Genomic DNA, 6071 nt, shown 5'->3' with positions numbered 1-6071 from the left:
GGCTTTTTTCTGATGGTTGTCTCCCATCCTTCACCTTTCAAAGGATCATGTCTGGGCCACTAACATTTGCATCATGTGAGAGCTTGTTACAATACAGACTTCCTACATCAGCCTCTGCATGCTATTACATGTCCCAGATGGTTAGTAGGGTGTATTTAGGTTTGGAAAACACAGTGGAGACCTCTACTTTCCTAGTTATGTCATCCTAATTCTCTCTCTACTGTCCCATATGAGCACCCAGAGCATGAAACTTTTGGAGAATAGAAAATATATTTTCTTTATTATTGCATAATCACATTCCCAAATGCTCTGAGTTCAGATTTCTCATCAGAAAACATTTTTATCACTAATGGGGAAATGCAGTGTTCAGTAACCTCCTTGCAGGATCTCAGAAATCTAGGACAAAAAGCTGAGGAGCATACTAAGATATCAGAGCAGACTCTGTCAGCTCTCCCAGCATGACTGGGTATTTGTGGCTCCTCCAAGCATCCCTCAGTCCCTGTGGCTCCTCCCAGTATCCTTCAGTCCCTGTGGCTCCTCCAAGCTCTCCCAGCATCACTCAGTTCCTGTATAAGCCTTGCCAACTGGCTCTAGTACCAGATCCTGGGAGTCTTAGAACCAGTCTATAGCTTCTCCTCTGCTTCTTCCTAGCAGTGTATTCAACAAATAACAGGTTCTACCAAAAATGCTGCTACTGGATTATCTTTAAACCTATTGCGTATTCAAAACCTGATCCTGCAACCCAGGGAAAGCAGCCATTTGAGGCTCTGGACTACATCCTCATGGCTGCCAATCATCCCTTCTGACCCCACATCACAGGAGCCTGCTGCACAGTGAGCCTGCGCCCAACAGTTCTGAAGCCTCCTACAGGTAAGAAAAGAGTATCCCCTGTTGTCCACCACCATTTCCCCAGAGGGCTAGATCACAAGGGGTGGCTGTTCTTCAACAGCACTTCAAATCAGCAGCAGCACATGGGCCTTAAAACAATAGTAAGTTGAAATGTATTTGCTAGGAAAGCCACTGACCAACAAAGAAAACCTTATTGCAGATCTAACAGTGCATACCAGCCTCCCCTTTGCAAGAGCTGAAATCAAAAGATAAAGAAGCTATCAAAAACCCATCTGCCCACTTAAAATAACACCTCAAGTCAGGTTGGGAACCACAAATATGGGGCCAATTGTCTAAATGAACAACTTCAATTTCTCCATAAACCACCCATGTAAGCCGGGCAGTGGTGGTACATGCATGTAACTCCAGCACTTGGGAGGCAGAGGCAGGTACGTTTCTGAGTTCAAGGCCAGCCTGGTATACAGAGTCAGTTCCAGGACAGCCAGGGCTACACAGAGAAACCCCGTCTCGAAAAACAAAACAAAACAAAACAAAACAAAACAAAAACCACCCATGTATTTTAAAAGAAAAACACCTTCTCCACCTATCTTGGCAAGGCAAGGTTTTAATTTGTCTGTTCCCTTCCTTTTGCAGTCTTGAAAATAAGGAAACTTCAGTACCCAAACCATCTTATCTTACAGAAAGGGTTCCCCCAACTGCCAAAAAGATGGTAAGTGATTGAAATGCAGGTGATTCTGGAGGCACTGGAACTGGGTGGTGACTACACAAGTCCATACATGTGTGTAAATCTTCTGAGCCACACACTCGGGATTAGTACCGTCCACTTCTGTATATCTCAATAAAACATGAAGAACCCATCCACTTCTGTATATCTCAATAAAACATGAAGAACCCATAACAGGTATGGAGGGGGGAGGGACGAGCTAAGATCTCCAACAGTGAAATACAGAATTTTTTTTTAAACTAGCATCCCTAACATTTCATCCCTGGCCTTGCCATACACTAGCTGAGTGACTCTGAGCAAGTGGAAGCACTTCTCCAAGCTCCCCATTTCCCATTAACGAGGACTCAATATAGCACCTACAATCAACTGCACATTCAGCTGGCCTCGGGAGAACATCCCTACCACTCTTACCGGAGATCAAGAAGTGCTGACCACCAGACATTTTACAGTCACAATTATGCCTCAGTTACTTTGCCTATGGGTAATGCATCCAATTCAACCACACAGTGGGAAAGCCATTCCTCTCTGACAAATGAGAGAACTGAGACTAGACCACACAACAAAGCTGAGTTTGGGAAAGGAATACATGGATTACACACGGGCATCTAAGCATTAATGACAATTAACACCACTATGGCACCGCTTTGATCTAAGCTCAACCTAATGAGTACTCATCCTGTGCGGTACATGCCTGTTTTACTGATGAGGGTAGTTATTTACTGCACGATGCAGGTAAGAATTGGATACAGTCACACCAGAAAGTGGCAAGCTTAGTGTTTGAACCCAGGTAATAGAATAGCAGAATACAAGTTCTTAATGCATCAAGGTCCATCCACTAAAAGCTAAACCTTTCAGAACCACTCACAGCCTAAGCCTTTACCACAACCAGCAGATCCCATAGCACCCTGCTCCACTGTGCAAGTTCCAAGGGCCAAAAGAGCAACCTCCCATTCCCATTCCTCATAGGAGCAGGAGAACGTATACATTTCATAGGGAATCTCACTGACCCAGGGCATCAGGCCTGGCTGTTGCCCTTGACAAACTTGTAGCCCTGGTAAAGACCTAGAAAAGTATTATGTCAGTCTCCTGGGCTATAAATCCTCTTTCTCCCAGCCCCTCAAGTTTGTAAGAATTAGAGAGAAGGAGAGAGAGAGAGAGAGAGAGAGAGAGAGAGAGAGAGAGAGAGAGAGAGACCTCAAGTCTGCTTCTCATCATTTCCACCTCTGCCAAGGCTAAAATTTCTATGTGAGAATATAGCCTCACTCCCTAAACTCCACAGGAGGCCTCAGAGCAACAGAAAAAAAAAATAAGGATTCATAGATTTCAAGGCCAGAAATGGATGAAACTAAAAAGCCAAGAACCACCACTTCCTTAAACAATTTCTCTACTCTGTAACTTTGGCTTCCTGCTGTCTCAGATGAGAATCAGATTCCATCCCCACATCAGGAGACCCTTAGTTCACACCATCACACCACATGTTCTCTCCACTCCAGCACACTGGTTGACATTCATACCAAACCAATAACCACCTCAGGACTTCTGAATTTGCTGTTTCCACTACCTACTTCTTCCTTCCATGTAAGTACACCACTGCTTTATACCACTCTGGACTCAAGTTTAAATGCCACCCCCTCAGAAAGAGTCCTACCTGGTCCAAATTCTACCAACTCGCTCGTCCATACATATCTCTTCCTTATCACCCTCTGGGACTCTTCACAAGAGCTCACCCTCAACATGTCTACAGCAGCCACTCCCTCTAGAGCCTTACAGTATTTTCCTCTCAGCACTAACCTTAGCCCTGTTTGTCTTATCTGATTGTTTGCTTTTTCATTCTGTTTCCCAGAGGAACCTTGCAGGATGGTTGGGAACAAGCAAAGTGTCTGTCTTGTTCAGAGGCTTATAGTGGAACTCAGTAAGTGGATGATACCCCAGTATATAAAACAATGCCTAGCACATGTTTAGCCTCCACTACTCTTTGACCGAATGCACCTTCCTGCCTGTCCTGGAGAGCAGGCCTCGGGGAGGGGGGACTTCTGGAATGGGAAGTCTACATCCAGCCCTGTGTTGGCAGAGGTGACACTAGCAGACAAGGTGACACTAGCAGACATTACCTGTGCTTCTTCGGCTACATGCTGCTTGTCAACCGCCTGGCCTCTGCCCACAGGACCCTGGCCCTCAGGCTGCGGCTACTGCTGCTGCTACAGCAGCTGCTGCTAAGGCAGCCCTTCAGCATCAGTGGGTGTGGGAGCAGGTGTGATCCCGAACAGGACAATGTAGTTGTGGCCATGGTTGTTGGCCCAGAAAGTGCCCTCGGGAGTCTCACAGCGCACCATGAAGCCGAAGTGCCGCTCCCCAGACACCCACACCCCAGAACAGATCCCCCCACCCCACCCCCGGGAACCGCTCCAGGAGGCGACAGCAGAGCCTCTAACTCCACCATCATGCACTCAATCACTCCAGACAGGCCATGCGGCGGCGCTGGCTGCGAAGAAAATGTGGGCATCAGGTAAAAGAAAGAAAGAAAGAAAGAAAGAAAAAAAGAAAGAAAGAAAGAAAAAAAGAAAGAAAGAAAGAAAGAAAGAAAGAAAGAAAGAAAGAAAGAAAGAAAGAAAGAAAGAAAGAAAGAAAGAAAGAAAGAAAGACAAACCACCAGCAGGAAGGGGGCACAGTGCAGAGGTTTCGGGAAAAGCTTCCTCTTCCTCCTCCCCTTCATTCCCATCCTCGCCATCATCGTCCTCATCAGCCTGGCCGCTGCTTTCATCTTGCCTGCCCCGGGCCTGCCACGGGACCATGGCAGAGTAGCTGCAGCGATGGCTGCAAGAGCCATATCCGTGGCAGCCTCATAATCAAAGTTTTTAGCTGACAGTTTTAAGAAGTGGAAACAGTACAGCCATGGTATTTAGACTTGAGACCATTGGGAAGAGAGTAGATAATAATTTAGTCACAAAGGTTACGGAGTCCTAGTGATGTCTTTACTACAAGTAGAAGAAATAACTCAAAGGCTGGGAGATAAACATACACTCAGCCGTGTTTTGATGCAAAAGAGTTCTTAAGGGAAGCTGAGAAATGCTTCTTGAATGTCCAACCTTCAAATATCATCAGGCAAACTAAACCCTTTTTCTCTTTAAGGCAGCCTCAGGTAGTTCATTAAAATACTGAAAAGTTGACCAAGTGAGGATCATGGTATACTTCGTTCTGTAGAATTTGCGTATAAAAATTTATATCTTACTGTGAAGCTACTAAAACTAACAGAATGCTGGGAATCGGGTCACACAGAAGACAGGGACCCCTCTTTCCCCTGCTTCGATTGCCCCCAGTTTGTCAAAACATTCCTCTATTCCCATTTCCCATAACAGAAATTAAGCTTTTCAGGGAGGGAGTCATTATATCTGAGGATCTCAGTTAGGCATCCATCTGGGAAAGCACAGATCAGAGTGTTTTCTGAAGAGTTGGCATGCAATGAGTGACAGGAGAAGTTGGGAAGAGTCCTGATTCAAAGGCTCTCTCCAACTGGTTATGGTGAATTCAAGCCAGCATAAGGGTCCTGCAGCCACCACAGGCTCAATTCCTGCTTCTATTTTTCACTTTTCTCTAGAATTTATCATCCCATTAGGAGGGAACACTGAACTGCTCTTTAAAAGTGCCATGTCCAGTCCTAAAATGACTTCTAGCTGTAAGCCAAAGGGAAGGAAGAATCGAGCCATACCTTCACTGCAAGCACTACAGAGCTATAGTCCAAGGTGCAGAGGGAGGCAAGGACCCCCATCATACCACAAAGAAGAGCGAAGGAGATAGGCGACAGAAGAAATATGGATGGAGCTGTCAGAGTTGGGACCAAGGGGGAGAAGCGCTTTTATCACAATTTGGGCTTTTTTTCCTCTATGGTGTTTATTGCACTGTAATATAACACACAACAATAAATAGGTTTTCAGCCATGATCTTGCAGACACTGTAGAAACAAACCTCAAGCAACAATATTTGACTTTATTAGTGATCTCAGGACTAGCTATAAATATCATTGTATCTCTCATCTTCATTTAAATATTTATTGTGATTTTCTGTCTGGTTCGTAATTTTTGACTTAAAGAATAATTCTTGTCATCTCATTTCCGATCTCAAAGGAAAGCTTTGTTGTTTGCCATACACTGCTATAGATTCCCTTCTCAGACTAAGTAAGTCATACGTAAGTCATACATACTTTGGTAAGGAGTTTTACTACAAATGAATGCTAAACTTTGTTGTGTGTAAAGATTAAAACACACTACCTCCTTGCTCAGTGCCGCAGCCCCAGCTTGCTCCTGCCTGCCCATGCTCCTGACTTAGCTCTGCCAATTGCCAGCTAGCTCCTTTCCCAGAATCTTGGCTAATGCTCTGACCTCTCCCAGTTTAGCCACCAGATAGGCTGCCACCGGCCTCACTCCCAAATGTGGCTGTTCCTCCTGGCTAGTTTTGTCAAGCCACCAACAACCATCTTGTCTTCTCTCTTTCTCTGCACACC

Source organism: Arvicanthis niloticus, chromosome 3 (genome assembly GCF_011762505.2).
Source record: "Arvicanthis niloticus isolate mArvNil1 chromosome 3, mArvNil1.pat.X, whole genome shotgun sequence".
NCBI classification, from domain to species: domain Eukaryota; kingdom Metazoa; phylum Chordata; class Mammalia; order Rodentia; family Muridae; genus Arvicanthis; species Arvicanthis niloticus.
Note: the sequence above shows the minus strand (reverse complement) of the source record.